This window comes from Lissotriton vulgaris, chromosome 4_1 (assembly GCF_964263255.1).
Source record: "Lissotriton vulgaris chromosome 4_1, aLisVul1.2, whole genome shotgun sequence".
NCBI lineage: Eukaryota > Metazoa > Chordata > Amphibia > Caudata > Salamandridae > Lissotriton > Lissotriton vulgaris.
In genome coordinates, this window is record NC_141691.1 from 25,224,045 (window position 1) to 25,251,889 (window position 27,845).

Below are 27,845 nucleotides of genomic sequence, written 5' to 3' on the forward strand. Positions count from 1 at the left end.
TGTTAAGGATGCCTGGCCTCCACCTTGGGGGTGCCCAGGAGTGGACACCTCACAGGGAAAGCCAGGATGGGTTCCACAGCGGTATTCGTACAAGCGCCTTGAGACACTTGTGGGTGAGTAGTGCGCTATACAAGTATCAATTTTACAATTTTAGAGTGCTAGTAGTTGACAGCAGGACACGTTATAAGGACTTATGTTTCTGCAGAGTAATTAGATAAGGACATGCTTCTGTCAGGATGATTGTAGGAGTGGACACAGACTCACAGTGTGATTCCTGACAAGCATGACTATTACCTGGACTTTTGCAGGACAGACTCAGTAATCTGCAAGTGGTTAAGGCACCACATACATTGTGCACATTTGACTGTACCTCTACTTTTTATTTTTATTTATTTACTTATTTATTTGATTTGTAAAGCGCTACAGCTACCCAAAAAGGGTTTCCCGGCGCTGGTAGAGAGATTGAGTGCGGAAAAAGGAGGGGACGGAGATAATAGCCAGGACAGGATTACTGGTTGAACAGCCAGGTTTTCAGAGATCTACGGAAAGTACCAAGATTAGTTTCATTGCGCATTTTTAAGGGGAGGGAATTCCATAACTTAGGACCTAGGTAGGAAAAGGACCTGCCTCCCATTCTGGAAAGCCGGACCTTAGGCACATTAAAAAGGCCCTGAGAAAAAGATCTCAGATGCCGAGTGGGAAGATAGACATGAACTAAGGATTTTAAGTATCTAGGGGCAGAACCAAATTTTATCTTATGCTTGAAGCAGAGAGTCTTAAATTTTACTCTGCTCTCAATTTTAAGCCAATGCAAGATTTTTAGATGTTCCGACATGTGTTCTCTTCTGTGGCACTTGTGTAACAGACGGGCCGCGGCATATTGTACACGCTGCAGTCGTTTCATTACAGCTTGGGTTTCCCCGAGATAAAGGACATTCCCGTAGTCAAGCCTAGAGGTGATTAGGGCGTTGACTATATAATCTTACGGAGCCATCTCAGGATTACAAAACACATGGCAGTAAGTTTCCCGACTTGAGGCTGCATTGTAAGTCCTTTGTCGATAGTTATGCCTAGGTTCCGGACTTGGTCACAAGGGATGGGGAGAGGACCCATGCTGGATGGCCAGTGGGAGGCGTTCCATAGATCACGGCTGGGGCCAAAGATTAGAACCTCTGTCTTTTCTCCATTGAGCTTCAACAGATTGGTCCGCATCCAGGTAGCAATTTTGACAAGGCCAGATTTCAGGGGTTAAGGAGAGTCTTTGTTTGTACTGGACAGAGAGAAAATTATTTGCGAATCGTCAGCGTAACTAAACATGGTTAGGCCTTCATTTTCCGCGATACGGGCAAGAGGGGCCACTTATAAGTTAAAAAGAAGGGGGCTTAGCACAGAGCCCTGGGGGACACCAAAAGGGGACTGATAGACACCAGAGGTGCCTATGTTGGAGTTAATTTGAAAAGAGCGCTGATCTAAAAAAGAGGTTAGCCACTCGAGAGCAGTTCCCCTTATGCCAACATTAAAAAGGGAGTCGAGCAGGATACTGTGTGAGATGGTATCAAATGCTGCACTGAGATCAAGTAATATCAGTGCAGCAGTGAGTCCCTTGTCAACTAGGCTCCGCAGATGTTCTGTGACCCCCAGCAAGGTAGTCTCGGTTGAGTAACCAGGTCGGAAGCCCGACTGGGAGGAATGGAAGATGCCATTTATCTCTAAGTAATGGGCCAGATGGTTATGAACATGTTTTTCCAAAAGTTTGGAAAATGCAGGTAACAAAGAGATCGGGCGAAAGTTACCCAGAACTTTCGGGTCAGCCGTAGGTTTCTTCAACAAAGGTGTAACCTTAGCATGTTTCCATGATATAGGGACCGTGGCAGAGACGAGGGACTGGTTTAAGATTTTACAAATTAAAGACAAATGCCTAGTGTCAAGTTTCTTAAGTATTGACACAGGGAGAGGATCTACCGGGGAGCCCGATTTTAGTTTCCTAACAATTTCTTGTAGATTTTTAATAGTAATTTCAGGCCAGCAAATTAGAGGGAGATGTGTTTGCTCAGATTGTGTTTGCTGATTTTTATTGGCAATATTAATATTTGTTTCTTCCGACTGCTGCTTAGAAATATCGTCATAGATTCTTTCAATTTTGTTTGTGAAAAACTGAGCCAGTTCATCACATTGAACATTGTTCAAAGAGGGAGGTTCAGCAGTAGACTTAGATCCTGCCAATTCTTTAACTAAGTTAAATAATGTCTTTGATTTGTTTGATGCAGCTGAAATAGTCTGGGTGACATAGGCTGCACGAGCTGCAGCACACTCCCTATGATATTGCTTGAGTTCCTTTTTGTAGGTTTCCCCAGAAATATGAGAGTCGTCTTTTCTCCAGAGACGCTCGTAGCGTTTACATTTGGATTTAGCTGCCTTTAGTGCGTCATTAAACCAAGGTGCTGGGGTGTTATGAGGTTTAATTCTCTTTTTATTAAGCGGCAGGCAGATGTAAATGGCTCCCAGGAGCCACCTGTCCGTTGAAGCAGCTATGGCCTCCATGTTAGTTTCATCACTCAGAAGATCCTCAGGGACAGAGTCTAACGCTGAATTCAGTAGAGTCAGATTAAGTTTCTTCCAGTTTCTGTGACCATAGAGGGATGATATGTAGGGAGGGGACGAGGTTTCTCCACCAGGGATAGTAAAATATGTGAGAAAGTGATCTGACCATTGAAGGGGTAAGGCAGGAAGGCATTGGATCTGAGGAAGATTGCCAAATATAGGATCAAGTAAGTGGCCATCTCGATGGGTGGCCCCCTGATTATGAAGCAAAATATGCATGACCGCCAAATCATTGATCAGATTATTGGCAGCCACATTTTGAGGGTCGTTTACTTGTCTCAATGCCTGTGTCATTCTGCAAGTGCATAGACATTGACTGGGTTCGTAGAGTGCTATTAGTTGACAGCAGGATACGTTTATAAGCACTTATGTTTCAGCAGAGTTGCTTTAGAGCCATAGAACCAGGTCAGCAGAGCTGTTGTAGAGCCAGAGACCCAGGTCAGTAGATCTTCTCAAGAGCCTAAGAACTAGATCAGCAGAATTGATCTAGTGCCAGAGACTCGGGTCAGCAGAGCAGCTGTAGAGCCAGAGAAACCAGGTCAGCAGAGCTGCTTTAGAGGGAGAGAACCATGTCAGCAGAGCTGCCTTAGAGGCATAGAACCCGGTCAGCAGAGCTTCTTTAGAACCAAATAACTAGGTCAGCAGAGCTGCTCTAGAGCCTAAGAACCAGTTCAGCCGAGCTACTTTAGAGCCAGAGAACCAATTCAGCAGAGCTGCTCCAACTGACACTGACTGACTGACACTGACTAATTGACATTGACTGATTAACACTGACTGAAACTGATAGACTGACACTGACTGACTGACTGACACTGATTAACTGAAACTGACTGACTGAGACTGATTGACTGACACTGACTGACACTGATTGACTGACACTGACTGACTGACACTGACACTGACTGACTGACACTGACTGACTTACGTTGACTTACACTGACTGACTACTCTCTACTGCTCTTCTACTCACTCTCTTCTACTCTCTACTACTCTCCCTCTACTACTCTCTACTACTCACTCTCTACTCCTCAGTATCTATTACTCTCTACTATTCACTCTCTACTACTCTCTACTAATCACTCTCAACGACTCACTCTCTACTACTCTCTACTACAATCTCTCTACTACTCACTTGCTGCTACTCTACTACTCAGTTAGTCATAAATCTTTTATTCGGTTGCCACAATTTTATAAGAACCATAAAAAGTACAGAACAACAGTCAATATATATTAAAAAAGGGGAATTAAAAGTATAAAAGATGGTGAGGCTGATAATAAAGTGCAAGTGCATTAAAAACCAATTAATCAAGGTTACGACGATATTTTACACACATTTTAAGAAAACATGCTACACATTTAGCGACAAAGACTGAGTCCAAATTTTGCAGCGCAAGAAGAACAGGGCGTCAGGTTCTCAAGCCCATGAATGAAAGTAAGGGGACAATCCAACGCTTGCAAGGAGATTCATAGAAACCTACAGAACAAGATAACATGAAGTGTGGATTGTTCTGATGAATCATCGCATGGGCATTTAACAATAGATTTAGACCAATCCTGCTTTTTCGGAAAAGAAATCATACGAAAAAAAGAATTAAAACGGAACCTAGTAAGGAGAAGTTTTTCAAAGGAATTCAAATAAAATTTCAGATAAGGTTGGATACCTAGAGTAGATTGTAAGGTTAGAATCTGAAGGTTTGTTGGCTTGCTAATTACTTGGATCAAACGCAACTCCCTTAGATGTGAAAGACATATAGTTTTCAGATGTTTCCTAGTGGTATTTAACAGGGAAGATGGATCATGAAAATACAGGTTCAAATCCAAATCCCTTAAAAAATTCTTCACATAGACAAGCCAGGGAATTTTAGTCCAATATGCCAAGCCCAAACAATCCACAATAAGGGAGAGGGTCAAATGGCACTTCTCCGTGGTCCAGACCCGGTGCCATAAGAGAATGGGCTAAATTTTGAGGTTATCCGTAATATAATCCATACCCAGCTCAATATGGGTACCGTAAGATGGAGCACTTTAGGAAGTGCCAACACATACTTGATAAAACCATTTTCAACAACCTGGAGTGCATCTGCAGCAGCATAACCCCATACGCCAGCACCATAGACTGCCACGCTATGGCATTTGGCGTAATAGATTTTCAAAAGTTCTTCCTGGGGTGGCTTGCCAAGCTTCCTCGAAAAAGCAATCAAAGCAGTGGTAGCTCATAAAAACAATAATTTTCTACTGCAAATAGACTGCCTCCAGGATAATTTACTATCAATTAGGATACCCAGATATGGGTAAGTGTTGGTACAATCCAGCTTTGCATTGGCAATTACCATCGGTTTAGGCTTCTTCAACCGCTTGCCCAGGTGCATAACAAATGTCTTTTTTTATATTAACAAGGAGGTCTAGGATAACATAAAGTTACAATAGTTATTAAGAAGTGACTGCAACTGATTGGGGTCCTAGCCATTAACACAGAGTCATCTGCATGTAATAATGCAGGAATTGGGCGATGACCAATTGTTGGGAGATCCTGGCTCCCTTCCAGCATTGCAGACTCTAGGCCGTTTGTGTAAACGTTAAAAAGGAAGGGAGCCAGCACACAGCCCTGCCTAACCTCCCTAGTGACGGCAAATGATGTTGTGAGCTCGCCATGGACCCCATATCTCACCCTCGCCATGGCGTCCGAGTACAATTCACGGATAAATGTAATCAGAGGCTAGTCAACACCCAAATCTGTTAGAATAGACCACAATTTTGAGTGCGACACACAGTTGAATGCTGCAGAAAGATCTACATAAACTATTTGCAGATTACCCTTTTTTGCCCCCACATATTTTCCTATAAATAGGGAAAGATTTAATGCCTGCTCTACAGTGCCCAGGCCCTCCCGAAGCCCGTTTTGCAGGTCGGTTATGATATTATTTGTCTCGGCCCAGTAGTGTAAATGCTCAAGAACCAGGCGACCTGCCACTTTGCCAAGGGAATCAAGGAGGGATATGGGCCTATAGCAGGCAGGATCATTACGATCACCCCTTTTGAAGATGGGGAGTAAGGTGGACATTGACCATGAGTCGATTAGCCCAAATGTCGTAACAGCCTCAAAAAAAACCCACAAAATCGGTGACCAAAGCTCCTGGTGATGGATAAAAATGTCCAACTGTACCGCGTCCGGGCCGGGGGCTTTGCCAGGTTTTGAGGCTGACAAGGCAGCATTGACTTCATTGTGGACAAAAACTTTAGGTGCAGGAACAGCAGCCACCCTAGCCTGCCCTGTATTAAAGTTCCCCCTGAGAAAATGTTTGAAAAGTGCATGACCCAGTTCTCCGCAGGAACTGCTACTTCTATACTTGGTGCAAATATGGACTCTGAGAGAAAAGGAGATTTAATAACACGCCAAAATGCAGAGCTATCTTTGGCGCAAAAGCTTTCATGGAGTTGGCCAAGTTATATTCTTTTCTTAATTTTCTCACCAAAAGTACATCCCTTTTAGGGTTATGTAATTCTTCTCTAAATGTTTTGATAATCTCTGCAAAGCTGGTCAAGACCGAGTCCAAAGGGGACTGTAAATCTAAGCAATTTTCCAACTCACTCTCTACTACTCACTCTCTACTACTCTCTATTACTCTTTACTAATTCCTCCTACTACTCTCTACTACTCACTCTGTACTACTCACTATCTAATACTCTCTACTACTCTCTACTACTCACTCTGTACTACTCACTATCTAATACTCTCTACTACTCTCTTCTACTCACTCTACTACTCTCTACTACTCTCTACCACTCACTCTCTACTACTCTCTACACCTCTCTTGCTACTACTCACTCTCTAATTGTTAGCGCCTCGTTGGAAACGTGCGTTGTGTGTGCATCCTCATATTATCATCTGCTGATTAATTGAGCAGATTGGTTGGCACAATTATAGGCCACCCACCACATCCATTTCCTTGGAGATACCTGCAGGCAGTATTCATACGCCTTGACCTAAAATATAGGTTTGCTCCATTCATTTACTACTTGGAAATTGAAAGCTTTATTCATAGACCAATTCATTCATGACTGGCTGTTTTTATCTTAGGAAATTAAACGCTCAAAACAACCCTTTGTCCTGAAGATGACTGCGCAGTTACCTAGCGGTTGAAACGCCGTTGACGCTTTTTGTGGCCATAATCTGTGAAAGGAAACATAATTGGCTTTGTTGTTACTTTATGTATATACCATGTTTGTTTGTTAGCCACTGGTTTGGCATGTGAATTGTTTTTTTTTTCTGCCAACATCCCCTTTTTTGAGCGTTACTGTTCTTCCTGGGAACGTTTTAAAAAAAATTACATCTATAATAAATTATAATTGCTTTAGTAAATTTGTCAATGTGTGTGTATAGGCTTCTTCACTTTCTCTTTATTTACTTATTGTTTATTGTTTAACCGTTGATTTTGAATTTCTCTCCTGAACCCCTTGTTAGGTGTAATAATATAATTGTTGTATAGCATTTTAGGAACCAAGTGTAATTTTCCAGATTCATGCCCTTATATAGGTTTAAATCACCATATCCTTATATAGGCATAGAAATCATATTTAGCCATAGCTCATGCAGTCTAAAAAAGGCATGGCTACTACCACTAGTTCCGAAAATCCACAACGATTTCTTCAGCAGCTGGAGAATATCCCCTGCTCGCATACTAATGTATCCAGGAACTCATAGAGTTTTCAAAGAACTGAGACTCTTTGATGACAGCCTTCCTGGAGACGAACGGCTCTCTTGACCTATCGCAGTCCGGATTCTGAGTGAACCACAGCACAGAGACCGCCCTCATCGCGGGCACCGCGGCCACGGACGACATCCGGACCCTGATGTACAACAGAGAAACTGCCGCCCATCATCCTACTCGACCTTTTGGCTACGTTCGACACGGTCTGCCACCGTACCCTGACAACCCGCCTCTGCCACACCTCCTTCCTCTCCGACAGAACCCAAAGAGTCCGTCTCCTGCCCTTACTCGCAGAAGCCACCAATATCATCTGCGGTGTACCACAAGGCTCCTTGCTCAGCCCCACCCTCTTCAACGTCTACATGAGCCCCCTTGTAGCCATCGCACGCAAGCACAACCTCAACATCATCTCCTACGCCGACGATACCCAACTGATCCTCTCCCTCACCAATGACCCCACCTCCACCATAGCCAGCTTCCAGGAAGAATGAAAGACATCGCAGACTGGATGAAGCTCAGCCGCCTGAAACTGAACTCAGACAAGACGGAAGTCCTCATTCTCGGCCCATCCATCTATGCCTGGGATGACTCCTGGTGGCCCCCTGCTCTGGGAACCCCACCCAAGCACACGGACCACGCACGCAACCTGGGCTTCATCCTTGACTCCTCCCTCACGATGGCCAGGCAAGTTAACCCCGTTACCTCCTCCTGCTTCAACAGACTCCGAAAGCTCCGTAAGATCTTCCGCTGGATCCCCACTGGAACCAGGAAAACAGTCACCCAGGCCCTTGTCACCAGCCGTCAGGACTACGGAAAACTCCCTCTACCCTGGGACCACCGCCAAACTACAGAAAAGACTCCAGCACATCCAGAACGCCTCATCACGACTCGTCTTGGACATCCCCTGATACAGCCACATCTCCGCCCACCTGAGGGACCTGCACTGGCTCCCCGTCAGCAAAAGAATCACGTTCAGACTCCTCACCCACGCACACAAGGCTCTCCATGAATTGGACCCCGAATACCTCAACAACCGCTTCACATTCTACACGCCAACCCACCAGCTCCACTCAGCCAGCCTCGCCCTTGCCACCGTCCCACGGATCCGCAGAACTACCATCGGAGGAAGATCCTTCACCTACCTGGCGGCCAAGACCTGGTAAACCCTCCCCGCACACCTACGACTCACCCAGGACCATCTCTACTTCAGGAAGCAACTCAAGACCTGGCTTTTCGAGCAGTAGCAGCCCCCCTCCCCCTGAGCGGGTGAGTAGCGCGCTTTACAAATACTATTGATTGATTGATTGATTGATTGATGACATTATTATGTCCAACTTTATGTCAAACTCGGCACCTTCAAGGTATAAATATGCCCACACTTGCCATAGCAAACACACAACAGTTTGGAGCATTTCGACTAGCTACTTGTCCAACGCATCTTGCTACAGCAAGTGCAGAAGGAAGCTGACCCTCCAGCAGACGCACTGAATGAAAAACTGTCTTTTCTCCCGCCGAGAAATCCAGCTCTAACATTTTGAAGCTACCCTTGTGGGTTGTTGGGAAATTGAGTTGTGAGATTGACCTTCTTCATTCTAGAACCAAGGTATGGAGCTGATTGGACCCGAAGAGAAATCTTGGATAGATTCTTTGCAAAAATACTAAATGTATGCTACACCTCACTTACTTCTTCCCTAATACTAGACCTAGGTTAGGTACATCCGGGTAGGCGTATTTTAGAAGCATCAGTTGAGTACTTTGTAGCCTTTTTTATTTATGTATGTATTTATCTATGTACTAGGAACCATACAATGTTCTTACTGTATAATTTTATTCTACTCTTTTTACTGTATGCATTATATCTTGCAATCAGTTTTACGATTGTAGCAGTTCATTTCTTATGCTTGAGACAGAAGACTGTTGAATAAATAACTTTTATTGAAAACGCCTGTGTATCTACTTCTCTGCAACTCTGTTGAAATGAAGCATGCACGAAAAACTGAGTAAAATGTCTATCTATTGTTACCACAACTCTGAGGATCAGTTTTATCTTGGGGAAACAAAGTTGTACTGTTTATACAATGGTCAGAAACTAATCTCTTCTTGTTAACTCAAGAAAATTTCTAGTGACCTCTGAGCTATCTGGCACTCACAATTAAGTCGAATATATACAATAGAGACCTAGTCAACATAAGTCCTATGTCACATCTATAGGATATATTATTCAATTGCCCAGAGACTATTGGGAATATACACACTCAACTACTCTCCACTACTCACTCTCTACTACTGTGCCTCAACTACTCACTCTCTACTATTCACTCTCTACAATTCACTCTCTACTATTCACTCTCTACTACTCACTCTCTACTACTCTCTATTACTCTCTCTCTCTACTACTTGCTCTCTACTACTCACTCTCTACTACTCTCTACCTACTACTCACTCTTTACTTCTATCTACTACTCACTGTCTATTACTTTCTACTACTCTCTCTGCTACTCACTCTCTACTACGCATTCTCTACTGCTCAACTACTCTCTCTACTACTCGCTCTCTACTACTCTCTACTACTCACTCTCTACTACTCACTCTATACCACTCTCTACTACTCATTCTCTACTACTCTACTAGTATCTCTACTACTCACTCTCTACTACTCACTCTACCACTCTATACTACTCACTCTCTACTACTCTCTACCTACTACTCACTCTCTACTTCTATCTACTACTCACTGTCTATTACTTTCTACTACTCTCTCTGCTACTCACTCTCTACTACGCATTCTCTACTGCTCAACTACTCTCTATTATTATTATTATTATTATTATTATTATTATTATTATTATTATTTATTTTTATAGAGCGCATAGTCACCCTGAGGTATCCCAGTGCTAGACTCTCTACTACTCTCTCTACTACTCGCTCTCTACTACTCTCTACTACTCACTCTCTACTACTCACTCTATACCACTCTCTACTACTCATTCTCTACTACTCTACTAGTATCTCTACTACTCACTCTATACTACTCACTCTACCACTCTATACTACTCACTCTCTACTATTCTCTACCTACTACTCACTCTCTACTTCTATCTACTACTCACTGTCTATTACTTTCTACTACTCTCTCTGCTACTCACTCTCTACTATGCATTCTCTACTGCTCTACTACTCTCTACCACTCACTCTCTACTACTCTTCTACTCACACTCTAATACTCTATTCTACTATCTCACTACTACTCACTCTCTACTACTCACTCTACCACTCTATACTACTCACTCTCTACTACTCTCTCCCTACTACTCTCTCTCTACTAATCAATCTCTATTAGTCTCTCCTACTCACTCTCCACTACTCACTCTCTACTGCTCGCTCTCTACTGCTCTACTACTCACTCTACTACTCACTTTCTTCTACTCTTTCTACTACTCACTCTCTACTATTCTCTTCTACTCACTCTCTACTACTCAGTTTCTACTACTCTATTACTCTCTACTACTCTCTCCTACTACTCTCTACTACTCACTCTCTACTACTCACTCTCTACAACTCTCCACTACTCACTCTACTACTCTCTACTACTCTCTACCACTCACTCTCTACTACTCTACTACTCTACTGCTCACTCTCTACTATTCTCTATAATTCTCTACTACTCACTCTCTATAACTCTCTCTACTACACTCTATTACTCACTCTCTACCACTCTCTCTCTACTACTCACTCTCTACTATTCATTCTCTACTGCACACTCTCTACTACTCACTCTCAACTACACACTCTCTACTACTCTCTACTACTCACTCTCCACTACTCACTCTTTACTACTTGCTCTCTACTACTCTCTACAACTGTTGTGAACGTATCTTGGACCCTAGTTTAAGCATTCCCGATTTATGCCCTTATGTGGTTATGTCAAATCATATCCTTATAAAGGCATAAGAATCATATCCATATTAAGTCATAGCCTATGCAGTCCTAATACGGCAAGTCTACTCCCATAGACTCCTAGAAAGCACAAGTCATTCCTAAACAAACCAAGGCTCCAGCAGCCCGGGAATTCCCCTTGCTTCGGTATTGCTTTGTCCTATAACTCCTGGAGTCCTGAAAGAACTGCGAGTTCTTAGTGACGTCTTATGTCCAACCTTACTTCTAACTCGGCACCTTCCAGGTATAAATTTACTAACATCTGCCTTAAGCAACACACTGTGGTTTGGAGCAGGTCGGCAATCTACTTGCCAGACGGCCTGCTGATGCGAGTGCCGAAGGAAGCTGACCCTGCCTGCTGACACACTGAGAGAGACGCTGTCTTTTCTCCTGCCGAGAAATCCAGCTCCAGTGTTTCCCTGACACCCTTGCGGGTTGCTGGGAGATTGAGTCCTGAGAGAGAGATACAAGACCTCCTTCATTCTATACCCAAGGTACGGAGCTGATTAGACCCTTAGAGAATTCTTGATTCAGATTCTTGGCAAAATGTATAACTCATCTACTCCTTCCCACGTACTAGGCTTGGGCTAGGTACACCAGGGTAGGCGAATCTTAGAAACACCAGTTGAGTACTCACATTGGGTTCCAATTGACTTTATTCTATAAAATGGTGGCTGGCAGCTTAAGCCTGGGCGGGGGGGAGTTCACTCCTGTGTGAACATTTGGTGAGTACATGTTAAATACTTACTCAAAAGTCTAATGTTGAGTTGACTTTGCTGCTTCTCGAGTAGAAAATCTATCAGAGAATCTGTCTCCTGAACACGACTGCTCATGACCAACTGCATCAGAAAGCTCCTAGCTCGTCGAAATTGCGATAGGTGACACAACATCTTACCAGCTTGCTTGCTGCACCCTCAGGTTGTTCCTATTGTCGTCAATTTGCTAGAACAGCAGCAAAATGTAGTAATGTGAAGTCACCAAAATTCTACCAATTCCATGGGTGGAATTATTCCTTCCACCCACACCTTGATATATAAGCATTAATTTAAGGGCATGTCTTATTTCAACATATTACTCTACACCTGGAGTGTTTAAATCGGATGCATGATGTTACAACGCATACCTTTACAAGGCATTTATTACAACGTAACATCCATTACAATGCATTCCATTACAACACATGCCATTACAACAAATTTTTAAAATTTTCCTTTACAACGTATTCCATTTCATTGCATACTACCTTTACAACGCATACCATTACAACACATAACTTTACATTGCATGTAAGGTAAGTATTGGATAGTGTAGGGGTAAAAATTACTATTCTAACTCCAGGGGGTGCAACAGTAGGGTAAGTGTTGGATAGTGTAGGGGTAAAAATTACTATTCTAACTCCAGGGGGTGCAACAGTAGGGTAAGTGTTGGATAGTGTAGGGGTAAAACTTACCATTCTAACTCCAGGGGGTGCAATAGTGGGGTAAGTGTTGGATTGTGTAGGGGTAAAAATTACTATTCTAACTCCAGGGGGTGCAACAGTAGGGTAAGTGTTGGATCATGTAGGGGTAAAAAAGTTATTCCAATGCGCAGAGCCTATTGGGAATATAGGAACTACACTACACTACTCTCTCTACTACTCATTTCTACTACTCTCTACTACTCACTCTACTAATCTCTACTACTCTCTACCACTCACTCTCTACTACTCTTCTACTCACACTTTAATACTCTCTGCTACTCTCTCACTACTACTCACTCTTTACTACTTACTCTACCACTTTATACTACTCACTCTCTACTACTCTCTCCCTACTACTCTCTCTCTACTTCTATCTACTACTCACTCTCTACTACTCCCTCTCTATTACTCTCTACTACTCACTGTCCACTACTCACTCTCTACGACTCACTCTCTACTGCTCTACTACTCACTCTACTACTCACTCTCTACTACTCTCTGCTACTCTCTCTATTACTCACTCTCTACTACTCTGTCTACTACTCACTCCCTACTACTCTCTACTACTCACCCTCACCACTTACTCTCTACTTGTTGTATAGCATTTTAGGAACCAAGTGTAATTTTCCCGATTCATGCCCTTATATAGGTTTAAATCATCATATCCTTGTATAGGCATAGAAACCATAACCATATTTAAACATAGCTCATGTAGTCCAAATACGGCATGGCTACTTCCACTAGTTCCGAAAATCCACGATTTCTACAGTAGCTGGATACTTTCCCCTGCTCGCATACTGATTTACCCAAGAACTCATGAAGTTTTCAAAGAACTGAGACTCTTTGATGACGTTATTATGTCCACCTTTATGTCAAACTCGGCACCATGCTTACTGTATGCATTAGATTTTGCAATCAGTATTACGATTGTAGCAGTTTGAAGACTGTTCAATAAATACCTTTTATTGAAAACGACCTCTTAGCTAGCTGGCACTCACAATTTAGTCTAATACATTCGATAGAGACCTAGTCGACATACGTCCTACGCCACATCTATAGGATACATTATTCCTTTGTGCAGAGCCTATTGGGAATGTAGAAACTACACTACATACTACTCACTCTACTACTCTCTACTACTCACTCTCTACTACTTTCTCTCAACTGCTCACTTTCGACTATTTACTCGCTGCAACTCACTCTCCACTACTCACTCTCTACTACTCACTCTCTATTACTCACTCTCTACTAATCGCTCTCTACTACTCACTCTCTACTACTCACTCTCTACCACTCTCTACTACTCATTCTCTACTACTCTACTGCTCTCTCTACTACTCATTCTCTACTACTCTCTACTACACACTCTACTGCTCTATACTACTCTCTACCACTCACTCTCTACTACTCTACGACTCACTCTCTACTACTATGTACTACTCTCTCACTACTACTCACTCCCTACTGTGGTATTGGGTTCTCTAGGCCTACATACTCCGCAGAATACCCTCTACACCATTAGAACTATTGGCACGGAAACTAGAAAATGCAAAAGACAAGTTTATTAAGACCCCATGGGGTGGTGGTACATTCCTACAGCACCCTTCGGCAATGCAAGAAGTATCACACCGAACATCGGTGTAAGTCCTTCTTTTATACAGTGTTACAGACATTAAAGATGGGCGGTACATGGTTACAGAGTTTTAAGTACATATATGGTCATTTTTGGAAGACAGCCAACTCATGGGAGGGGCTACAACACCACTGGTCAGTTTGGCGGAACATTCCTAAGTGATGACTGGTCAGTCTGAACTGCACATGTGCGGGCTTGACCATTACTAAAAATAGCCTGTTGCTGGGCAAACTCGAGTGGTCAGTGGTATGGAGGAAGGACAGAAGGGCATGCTGACCACGAGGCAACGCATTCTCTAAAATGGCCGCCGTAACAGACAAAATGGCGTTTAACAACTATAGTCAACATAAGGGAGTAATGTGTAGCAAAGCTTAACGCTAACCCGATCATTGTCAAATTACGACAGACGACCCTTTTAGCGTTTAGCTGAAGCTACCTCATAATGGACATAATCAGGATACTCATCTTCTATATCAATAGACATAATCTGGGCTACTTCCTTATGAATCATTTGTTCATGTTTAGCAAAAGCTCGTCTGGATGGAATACAAGCAGATAGACACATAGAACACAATGCAGGGCCACACTGAATACATAGGCATAAGAAGAATAATACCCCAATTATTATACATAGAATTGTCAGTAACTTCCAGCCCCATGTAATAAGCATTGACCAAAACCACCCCGAAAAGGTCCACGTACCATTATCAGGGTGTATCTCAGCAGCAATTTTATGTAATTTGGATATGGCATCATACACAGATGGTGAATTATCTGGCACGTAAACACAGCAACTACTTCCGATAATGCCGCATGCCCCCCCCCCGATCAGCTAGGACTACATCTAGAACCATCCGGTTCTGGAGCGTTACAATTCTAGAGATCTGAAGCTCCTCAGTTAAATTTCCTAATGCAAAAGCAGTATCATTGGCAACAGCTTCAACAACACGGGCTATTTGGAGCAGCTCCAACAAAAGAAAACAAACCCAAATTGAAATCGACATATTGTTGCAACGCAGTGTCTGTTTGATCTATCTCATCAAGAACTACTGCTCTCGATACTCTATTCAATATAAAGTCATGGTAGAGTATATAATTATTATGGTACATGGGCGGAGCGATAAACACAGGGGGCAATACAAAAGATATGTAACATGTTCCTAACCATCCTAAAGGGAGACGAAGATAACCTTTATTACCACATATGAAGTACGTATTTCAGGAGGCCACAAATGAAATGTCATTCAGGGTATCAAAGGTGAGAGTGGTGTTACATTCAATTCTGCCAACTGGGATTGTACCTTTATTACGTACACAGAGATCAGCTTTTGTATCAATAACATTATTAACATGAGAATTGGATATGTTGACACTTCGATGATTACTGTAGACTCGTGGTACAGACACATTATCGGGGCGGTACTCCTCCCATTCAAACTTAGTTCCTTCAGCTTGTGGATAGCCGTCTCGATCATTAAAACAAATCTTATTGAGACGAAAGAGCAGCCCCCCTTTTGTTGGCCATCGCAAAGTGAATAGGAGGGTGTACCAGGCATTGCAGGACCCATTATGAGAAAAAGGGAGTGGGATAAGCTGTGTGCCCCCTTTCTTCTGATGTCCAGGCAACATCCCACATACCCAGCAGTTAGAAGTGTTCGTCATATTGTGAGTGTGATGCAGAATCTGAATAAAACTATTGTTCAAGTAAGTCTGTTGGTGTCGCTCTTCATGATACGGTAGAGTGAAATGAAAATGTTCAGATGGAGCCGGGGTAGTCGGCAGCAAATGTTCTCGCACAGGCACCACTAGTTCTACTACCCAGGCTATCACAGCTATTACCACAATTGTCAACACAAATAATACAGCACCAAGGATTCTTTTGTCTCGTGCTGCAGAAGACGCCATAGTTCAAAGTTCACAATGTCTCAAAAAACACAGCTAAAAAAATAAAAATATGAGTGCTGAGCTCCGAAGTAGCCGTTGGTTTCTTCTCCGGGGTTAAGACGGGTGTCGCTACACTTGGCCGAACAGATCCCCCCCTTGATATTCCTGGCTTCCGTTTCACAAACCCCAGAGCGGTAACTCAACCAGTCTTGCACCAAAAAAAATCTTCTTATCGTGGTCGTAGATTGTATCTTTCTCTTCCAGAAACAGTGTGGTCCGGGAAGGCTCCCTCCGATTCAGCAGACGTTACAGCTGGGCTCTTTTCCTCGTCCAGGATATCTCGGTAGTCAGACAATGCAGTTGGGCTCACCAGATCCGGAGAGACACGACGGCAGTGAGTAGAGTGCACCCACCGCTTCCTGTTGGTAACTCGCACAGCCGTTCGAGTTGCGAGCAACACCTGCTCGGGGCCACGCCACCTCGGTTCCAAGCTGTTCGTCCTCTCGAACGAGCGGATCATAACATGATCCCCAGGGCGAAGATTGTGAGCCTCTCCAATGGAATTGTCAGGGAGCGCTTCTTGAACCTGTTGATGAATGGAAAGTAAATCATTTGTTAATCGTGCCAAATAATCGTTCATCATTATACAAGGCACATCATGTAACAATCGAGGCTTAGGAACTCCCCATATGTTCATCGGCCTTCCAAACACCACTTCATAAGGTGTGAGGCCAGTTCGGGAATGGGGCACTGATCTGATAGAGAGTAAAGCCAAAGGCAGGGCATTCGGCCACTTCAAAGACGTGGATGCCACAATCTTTGTTAACTTTAGTTTCAGAGTAGCATTATACCGTTCAACAAGACCTGCTGACTGAGGATGGAACACAGCATGAAACTTCTGCTGGATTCCCAATCCCTTCAACACGTACTCCACAATTTTCCCAACAAAATGAGGACCATTGTCGCTCCACAAAAATTTGCAAACGCAGTATCGAGGGAAGTACTCCTTGAGCAAAACCTTAGCTGTTGTCAACGCTGTATTATCCTTCGTGGGGAAGGCCTCAACCCATTTGCTGAAAGCACACACCACCACTAAGACATACTTAAGGTTATTGAAACGCTCAAGCTGGATGTAATCCATTTGCAGTACTTCAAACGGTGGGAACGAACCCTCCTTTCGGAGTATGCGTCCCTTTTGCAGGATTGTGCTGTAAACATATCTGCACTACTCTCTTGGCCATATTGGCAATCTCAGGATGCTCCCAAACTCGCGTTAGCAATCTAGTAATGGCAAGAGCTCCAACATGTGCCAACACATGTGTCATCTGGACCATCGCTTGCAAGTAAGCTGCAGGCAATTTCCATTGTTCCATATCTTTACTCATCCAACAACCCTCATCATCCAACACTCCCTCTGCTGCCCAGGTTGCAAGTTCTGCTTCAGTCGCTGATTTCTGAATGTCTAATATCTCCGCTCTAGCATCATGCCATCGCTCAGCCTGCGACTTCACCACATACATTGGAGAGTCATTTCGTGACATAGCCGTTTGTCTTGCTATACTGTCCGCAAAAGCATTGCCTTGTCCCACTTTGTCAGTGACCTTTTTATGTGCACTGCATTTGATTATCGCCACTTTCTTTGGGCAAAGCAACGCATTCAAGAGATCACGCATTAGCTCTCCGTGCATAATGTGTACTCCATGCGAAGTCAAAAACTCACGCTCTCTCCTGAGTAGGCCAAAGGCGTACCGGCTGTCTGTGTAGATATTCACACATAAGCCAGCACTCAATTCGCAGGCTCTTGTCAAAGCTATTAACTCCGCTGCTTGGGCCGATTTCTGTGGTATTCGTGCTGTTTCTACCACTGTCTTAAGTGTCCTGATCGCATATGCTGCAGAAGTTGTGCCATCTGGCAGCCTTAAACACGATCCATCAACCCACAGTTCCCCATCCACATCTGGAAGTGGCGTATCCTGTAAGTCGACACGACCCTTTGTTTGTTCTTCAGTCAGGAAAACACAGTCATGGTGTTCTTCCTCTTGGCCCTCCGCAACCGGATAAGGCAATAAAGTGGCAGGGTTCAGGGTAGCACATCTCTTTAATGTGATATGTGGCGCCAAAAGTGTAAGCTCATATCCTGTTAATTGTGCACTCGTGAGATACTGGGTTTTCGTTTGATTTAGCAGAGCGTCTACCGCGTGGGGAACTAACACCAACAGTTTGTGTGACTAAACTATTCCCTCACTCTGTCGTATAGCTACTGCTGTTGCTGCAACTGCTCGGAAACACCCAGGTAATCCTCGTGCTACAGGATCAAGAATGGCCAAAAAGTATGCACAGGGCCTCTGCTTATCCCCGTGTGTCTGCACTAACACCGACAATGCACACCCATCTTTCTCGTGCACATACAACGTGAAAATCTTTGTGTAATCTGGTGTACCTAACACTGGTGCAGAACAAAGGGCCTGTCTCAATTGTTCAAAAGCATTCTGACATTCATCTGTCCATTCAAGGGGCATTGGTGTAGTTTTGGACAATAAAGCTAACAAAGGTTTTGTAATGTACGAAAACCCCATTATCCACTGTCTACAAAAGGACGTTAATCCCATGAAGGCACGCACATCTCTCTGAGTACGAGGGACTGGTGTATCTAAAATTGCTTGAATTCGATCAGATGTTAATGCACGTCCCTCCTTAGACAAAAGATGACCGAGGTAGGTCACCTTTGGTCTACAATATTGTAACTTTTTCCTAGAAACTTTGTGATTATTCTGAGCCCGAAAAGAGAGCAAAGCAAGAGTACTCTCCTCACACTGCGCGTATGTGTCTGCAGCCAGTAAGAGATCATCAACATACTGGATAAGAGCTACTCCAGACCGCAATTCAAAAGAGTCAAGCTGTCTTTTTAAAGCCTGGCTATAAATGCTAGGACTTTCTGTATAGCCTTGAGGAAACCGACAAAATCTACACGATTTATTATTCAACGTGAAGCCAAATAGGTATCTGCTGTCGGGATGGATGGGAATGGAAAAGAAGGCATTCTTAAGGTCAATGACAGAGAAGGTAGTGGCAGTGGGGAGGACCAAAGTAAGTAAGGTGGTGATGTCAGACACCACCAGGTACTGGGGCACTACAATTTTGTTTATTTCTCTCAAATCAATAATAAATCGATAGACTTTGTCGTCAGTGTCTTTCTTGAGAATCGGAAGAATAGGGCTGTTACAGACATTGTAAGGAACTTCCTCCACTACTCCTGCAATAATCAAATCTTGAACGATGTGTGTCAGGGCAAGCTCACCTTCTCTAGATATCTTATACTGAGGTACACATGGCAAAGATATTCCCTCCTTGACAGTAATTCGAATAGGCGGGATGAGCATCTGTCCCACATCCATATCTGATGTCGCCCATAACGTGTGCGGGAGAGAGGCTAGCGCTTCAATTTCCTGCATGGAACATAGTCTGCCTGCATCTGGATAATTATCATTCAAAATAACCCGCACTCCTTCAGGAGCGCAGCATATTGTTGCTCGAAAATATTTGAGCAAATCTATGCCCATAATATTGTCTGGGGTATGAGGCGACAATAAGAATGGGCAAAGGCCAAAAAATGTATCAATACAAAATGCAAGAGGTTGTGACAAAGGGCTTGGAGAGGGTCTGCCATCGAACCCTATACATGTAATCGTTTCGCCAGACAGGGGAGCCCTTGGAACCAAGTTTTTAGACAAAGCACTACAAGTAGCTCCTGTGTCAACTAAAAACTGATCAGTAGAACCCAAAACGCCCGCTGATACATATGGACCTCTTTGATCTACTGGCACTTCAACCGATTTCACACCCCATCCTACGCAATCCTATGCATGCACATAATCCTGACTCTCCACATTCTCACCCTCCGATATCTGGTACTGGTTCCGTCGATCCAAAGTGTTACGTTCATCCTGACCACGACCCCTCGCCTCAAACCTACCACGATCACTTCCTCCACCTCTCGCTCCCGAATAACTATTCCGTGTCCTTCCACCTCCTCGACCACGCTGGCTACGTTGCTCACGAAGCACCGGACAATCTTCAGCCAAATGCCCAAACTCTTTACAATATGCACATTGGCCCTCAGCAATGTCGGTACGACCATATGACGTATTACCCCCTCCTCGCCTGCCTCTATCATTCCCTCTAGATTGCGCACCACGAACCTGTGCCAACATCACCTTCGTCTTTAACTCCTTCGCTTTCCTATCAACACTTTCTTTAGCTTCTAATTCCTGCCGTTCGTAATACTGAGCCATAGTTAACAAAGACGCAGGGGTCGCCGTGGTCCAGGAACTTTCACTAGTTTTCAATCGCTTTGCAATATCCGGTAGGAGATTAGCCACATACTTGTCGACAAACAGATGCCTACCCGTATCATCCGTTAATAATTGCCCACTGTAATCATGAAACGCTTCTTCAAATGTGAGAAGAAGTCAGATACCGACTCGTCTTGTTTCTGTTTGCACACGGCTAACATAGTCCAATCAATCTTTTTAGGGGGGACAAGCGTTTTCAATTTATTCAAAATAGCTGTTGGGAGATCTAGAATTAGCTGACAGGGCTTACATGCGGGTTCCCTATCTAAATCAGCTTGGCCTATAGTTTTCCAATCTGCTCCTAAAATCGCCTGATCATCAAACTTACGAATCACTCTCCACATATCAGGGGGGAGTATTAATCCAAAGAAAAGATCTATAACAACTAGTGTCATAACATAGGAAGAAATAGCCCCTTCCACTCCTTCATAGAAAGCTGCCGGATTTTTACGGGGATCGGGCAAAGCGTTTTTCAATGCCATAACATCCGCTCTATTCCAAGGCGTATACACCCAATTATATATGAAATATCCTTTTGCATCCCCAGACAATTTATCATCACTGGTACCTTGCCCTTTAGGGGGAACATACAAAGGTGCAGCTTCACGCATGGGCATAACATGCACTTTAGAACTCTTATCTGCTCCAAAGATAGAACACTCTTTGGATTGCTCCGTCGACCCCGGCGCAGACTTCTCTGATGCTTTTCGTGCTTCCCGCAATCTGGACGCCTCATCCCGTAGCTGGACCAATCGTAGGAAAAAAGCATCCACATCTGAAATAACAAATAGACCTTTACGCATATTCTCATGATGGACTGATATATCCTTAGGTTCTAAATCATCTGAATTCTTACGAAATCGTTCAACAACTTTGTCTGCAAAAGTACTTAAGAAATACAACTGTTCTCGTTCTGACCACTTATTCCTTTCAACATTAATCTCTGACATAGTTATTTTATTCAAAGTCAGTTTCCTAGCGAAACTGCACAAATCCGCGGCTTTACCAGCAGTTAACCTCGTACTCGCACTATCTCGATCTTCGTCACCGAAATCCTCGTCCAGAGCCGTAGGCAGAACATACGGAGGCGGAGACCGATCTAATAATGAAAAATCATCAACTTCACTAGTAAGGACCGGATAAAGCGAACGCCGAATAGGAAATTGACCGCTCGTTTGCAAATTACGTTCCCATGCCTCCCTCTCTTTCTTCTCCTGCAACTCCTTCTCCTCCAGTTGTAAAGCCCACAGCAAATTAACCAACAAAGCAAACAATTCCCCAAGATTGGATAATATGAACAATATTGGAAATTCGTTTCCCCAATCCATATGGACAACAATTTTAAATACTTTGCAAAACTCAGCTACAGCTCAAGAATTTCAATCACACAAAATGGATTTGCAGCTTTCAGTCCTACAGACAATGGCCAACTCCATTTCAGGAATTGACTGGAAAATCTCTGAACTAAATGGTCTCCTAAAGAGGGGCCAAGACACTGTCTCCATGGCGGCTCAAATAATAACACCTCTACAACTTCCCTGCGATCTGATCCTAGACAAACTATCATCTCTACTATCTATGCTAGGGGACCTGATAAGCGATCAAAAATCAGTAGTCCCACAAATTTTGATCCTACAAATTTGGACCTAAGCTCAGTCCAGCCGGCCGAAATGCCCATAGCTATTAACCCACCCTCAGGTGGCAGACCAGTTCTTACAATATTGCCAGGAAGTATGGAAATTGAACCCACAAACAATACTGCAATTCCAGTTGAATCAGCTTCAGTTAATACTCAGGCCCAAATAAGATTTGTAGGAAGAAAAAAAGGAAAGGAAGAAACCATTTTTTAATGGATGCAAGACTTAGCACAGAAGCACAAATAAATGAATCTTCTGTAGTAACGACCAGTGGTCATAAACCTAGAGATATTGAACAACTTCAACTTTTGCACAAGGACCCAGAGAGTCCTTTACCATCATCACCAGCACTTCCGACAAAAACAACATCCAGAAATCTAGACCGAAAGAACCCACACAGAAGCTTCCTCCATCAAAAGCAACTCATTGAGGCATAATTCTGACGTAACGACATTTGAACACATTCCACTAACAGAAAATAAGGACAATGTTACATCTAGCCACGCAGAGTTAACTCAGCAATCAATACGAAGATCGAAATGCAACATATGAGCATTGAGGATGGATAACAATCGTAGTGAGCAACCAAATTACCGGGATACGGACCTCCCTAGCCACCCCGCCCGGTCCTTTCAAAACGGCCATGAGAGATCATCAACAAATCCAACAACATTCCAATATCAGTACAGTCCGACATTTATCCTCTTCACTCCTGAATATACGATCCGAGGTTGGGACGACATACTGAACGGGGGAAACATATAAAGACTTTTGCACTCGGTTATAAGCCTAGAGAACATATGCTCCTCTGACCTTATGCTAATAGAGTTTCAGTCAAATAACGACTCGCAACACTCATAATAAACAAAACCAACCTGGAACTCCTTTGAGATAGCTAATAAGATTATGGAAGAAGAAGCAACGTTCCAACAATGGGGGATAGAATTGAGACTTGAAAACCAACCCCGCTATCCAACGCCTTTTATACACCTCATTAGGTCTTCGGCACGAAAAAATACCAACCCAGTACTAAAGCGAGCTAGGAGTAATTCCCCAAGGGCACACTCCCAAGTTGCAAAAATATTCCCACCTTACATACGGGAGTGAATCCCTTCATGGGAAGGACACCGCATTATTGGACGGAGTTATAGCCAACTCATACAGGGCCATATTTAACCTCCCAAGATATGTTTTACCAGCTCAGATCCGGCTGGAATTTGGCATTCTTAAACAAACACTAGAAAGGCAGAGTGCATATGTAACCAGCTGGCATAAGATTCGGACTGCCGAGATTGGCTCTTTAAGTGCCAATGTATGGGAAGAGCTGCTTCGGCATCATAAATCTTCAGCCAGAGACTATTTACTTGAATCACTTCAAGTCCTAGGTCTGTCTGATGTCTGGGATACCTCAATAGACCTCCTGTCCTTCAAAAAAGTGGCAAAAAAATCAGCACACATCATTTCAGCAATTGAGGACAAGAAGGCACTAGCAAACAGAGGTCACGACTGGATCCCCCTCGGTGATTATGGAAGAACATAACCAAAAGCATACCACAAAATGGGTATGAAAATAAAAATCAAAGAAAAGTTTCTGAAACTACGCCTTGGTGTAGTTCCTGTACTCGTACATTTACCACCCTGGGAGAGAAAAAACTGCTCACAGCAGTGTCGCCTGTGCAAAACTGGCAAGGAAGACATTGTCCATGAGATTTGAATTTGTCCCAAAGGAAAGGACTTGAGGTACAACTTATTACGACCCTCGTTCAAACTACATGGCGTTCGGACTTGAAGGCAGGCTGTTAAACTGTGTTTCAACCCCATCAACACCAAATTAAACTGCCAGGTCGTAAAGTTTTTTAATTTAGCAGGAAAAAGACTTAAGAGCGCAGGATGAACGCTGGAAGATTTTAAGGATAATCATGAACTGATCTTAACCAAACTTTTCATTTGATAAGATTGAGTACAAATGTATTTTCTAACTCAGTTTCAGCAATGTTTTATACCTTGTAAAGATTTTAATTAAACATGTACAAATAAATGATTACTTACTTACTCTCTACTATTAACTCTCTACTACTCATACTCTATTACTCTCTACTAAAATCTCTCTACTACTCACTAGCTACTACTCTCAACTACTCACTCTCTACTACTCTCTATTACTCTCTACTACTCTCTCCTACTACTCTCTACTACTCACTCTCTACTACTCACTCTACTAATCTCTACTACTCTCTACCACTCACTCTCTACTACTCTTCTACTCACACTATAATACTCTATACTACTCTCTCACTACTACTGACTCTCTACTACTCACTCTATCACTCTATACTCCTCACACTTCACTACTCACTCTCTACTACTCGCTCTCTACTACTCTCTACTACTCTCTCTACTACTCACTTCTACTACTCACTCTCTACTACGCATTCTCTGCTACTCAACCATTCTCTACTACTCTCTCTACTACTCACTCTATACAACTCTTCTACTCACACTCCAATACTCTATACTACTCTCTCACTACTACTGACTCTCTACTACTCACTCTACCACTTTATACTAATCACTCTCTACTTCTCTCTCCCTACTACTCACTTTCTACTTCTCTCTACTTCTCATTCTACTACTCACTCTCTATTACTCTCTACTACTCACTCTCCAATACTCACTTTCTACTATTTGTTCTCCACTGCTCTACTACTCACTCTACTACTCACTCTCTACTACTCTCTGTACTACTCACTCTCTACTACTCTCTCTACTACTCATTCTCTACTAATATCTTCTACTCACTCTCTACTACTCACTTTCTACTACTCTCTACTACTCTCTTCCACTACTCTCTTCTACTCACTCTCTACTACTCATTCTCTGCTACTCTCCACTACTCACTCTACTACTCTCTACTCTAGCACTCACTCTCTACTACTCTACTGCTCAATATCTACTACTCTCTACAAATGTCTACTACTCACTCTCTACTACTCACTCTACTGCTCTCTACTACTCATTCTCTACTACTCTCTCTCTACTACTCACTCTTCACTATTCACTCTCTATTGCTCACTCTCTAGTACTCACTCTCGACTACACGCTCTCAACTACTCTCTATTACTCTCTACAACTCTCTCCTACTACTCTCTACTACTCACTCTCTACTACTCATTTTCTACTACTCTCTACTGCTCACTATCTACTACTTTCTACAACGTTCTCTCTACTACTCGCTCTAATACTCTCTACTATGCACTCTCTACTCTACTCTCTTTACTACCCACTCTCCACTATTAACCCTCTACTACTCACTCTCTACTACTTACTATCTACTACGCTCTACTACTCACTCTCTACTACTCTCTCTTTTCTACTCTCTACTACTCACTCTCAATAATCACTCTACTACTCTCTAGTACTCACTCTTTACTACTCTCTCTATTACTCAATCCCTACTACTCACTCTCTACTACTCACTCTCTGCTACTCTCTCTCTATTACTCTCTACTACCCAATCTACTTCTCACTCTCTACTACTCTCTACTACTCACTCTCTACTACACACTCTCTACTACTAGCTGTCTACTACTCACTCTCAAATACTCTCTACTACTCACTCTACTACTCACTCTCTACTTCTCACTCTCTACTACGCTCTACTACTCACTCTCTACTACTCTCTCTTTTCTACTCTCTACTACTCAATCTCTACCACTCACGCTTTACTACTCTCGACTACAATCTCTCTACTACTTACTCACTACTACTCTCAATGACTCAGTCTCTACTACTCTATATTACTCCCTGCTACTTTCTCCTACTAATCTCTACTACTCACTCTCTACTACTCACTCTCTACTACTCTCTTCAACTCACTCTACCATCTGTACTACTCTTTATCACTCACTCTCTACTACTCTACTGCTCACTCTCTACTACTCTCTTTCTACTACTCTCTCTCTACTACTCACTCTCTACTACTCTTTATTACTCTCTACTACTCTTTCCTACTACTCTATACTACTCACTCTCAAATACTCACTCTCTACTACTCTCTACTACTCACTCTACTACTCTCTACTACTCTCTACCACTCTCTACTAATATACTGCTCACTCTATACTACTCTCTACAAATCTCTACTACTCACTCTCTACTATTCATTCTCTACTACTCTCTCTCTACTACTCACTCTCTACTACACGCTCTTTACTACTCTCTACTACTCACTCTCCCCTACTCACTCTCTACTACTCGCTCTCTACTACTCTCTCTACTACTCACTTTTACTATTCACTCTCTACTATGCATTCTCTACTACTCTACCACTCTCTACTACTCCTTATACTACTCACTCTCTACTACGCTCTACTACTCATTCTACTAATCTCTACATCTCTCTATCACTCACTATCTTCTACTCTTCTAATCACACTCTAATACTTTCTACTACTCTCTCACTACTACTTACTCTCTACTACTCTCTCTACCACTCTATACTACTCACTCTCTACTACTCTCTACTACTCACTCTACTAATCTCTACTTCTCTCTACCACTCACTCTTGACTACTTGCTCTCTATTAATCTCTACTACTCACTATCCACTACTCACTATCTACTACTCGCTCTCTACTGCTCTACTACTCACTCTACTACTCACTCTCTACTACTCTCTGCTACTCTCTCTACTACTCACTCTCTACTACTCTCTCTACTGCTCACTTTCTACTACTCACTACTACTCACTCTCTACAGCTTACTCTCTTCTACTTGCTCTCTACTACTTGTTCCCCACTACTCTCTGCTCCTCACTCTACTACTCACCTCTACTACTCTCTACTACTCACTATCTACCACTCTCTAATACTCATTTTTTACTACACACTCTCTACTACTTGCTCTCTAGCACTCTCTACTACTCTCTACTTTTCACTCTACCACTCATGCTCTACTACTCTCTACTACTCACTCTACTACTCACTCTCTACTACTCTCTACTACTCTCTTTCTACTACTCTGCTAATCTCTATTACTCCCTCTCTACTACTCACGCTCTTCTACTTACTCTCTATTACTCTCTACTACTCACTCTCTCCTACTCTCTCTCTTCTACTCACTCTTGATGACTCACTCTCTACTACTCACTCTCTACTACTCTCTCTCTACTACACTCTACTACTCTCTACTACTCACTCTCTACTAGTCACTCTACTACTCACTCTACTACTCACTCTCTACTACTTACTATTGCTCAATTTCTACGCTCTACCTTTCTAGCTCTCTCTCTTTTACTCCCTACCTCTCTACCTCTTTACCTCTCTACCTCTCTCCCTCTCTAGCTCAAACCTCTCTACCTTTACCTCACTACCTCTACCTCCTGACCTCTACACCTCCACCTCTACACTGCTATCCTCTCTACCTCTCGATTCACGCGCACATATATATATGCATGTACATATATGTATGTGTATTACCTACTGGCGGTCGCCGGTATGTAGTTATAGTTAGGACCAATTAGCCAAAGGAAATCGGCAATATTCTATTGGGGATAACTTTGGCCCCAGTTGATGAATCTGTGCGAAATTGTGCAAACGTTTTGCCAGCTCAGTTCTGCTACTTCCCTGAAAGTTT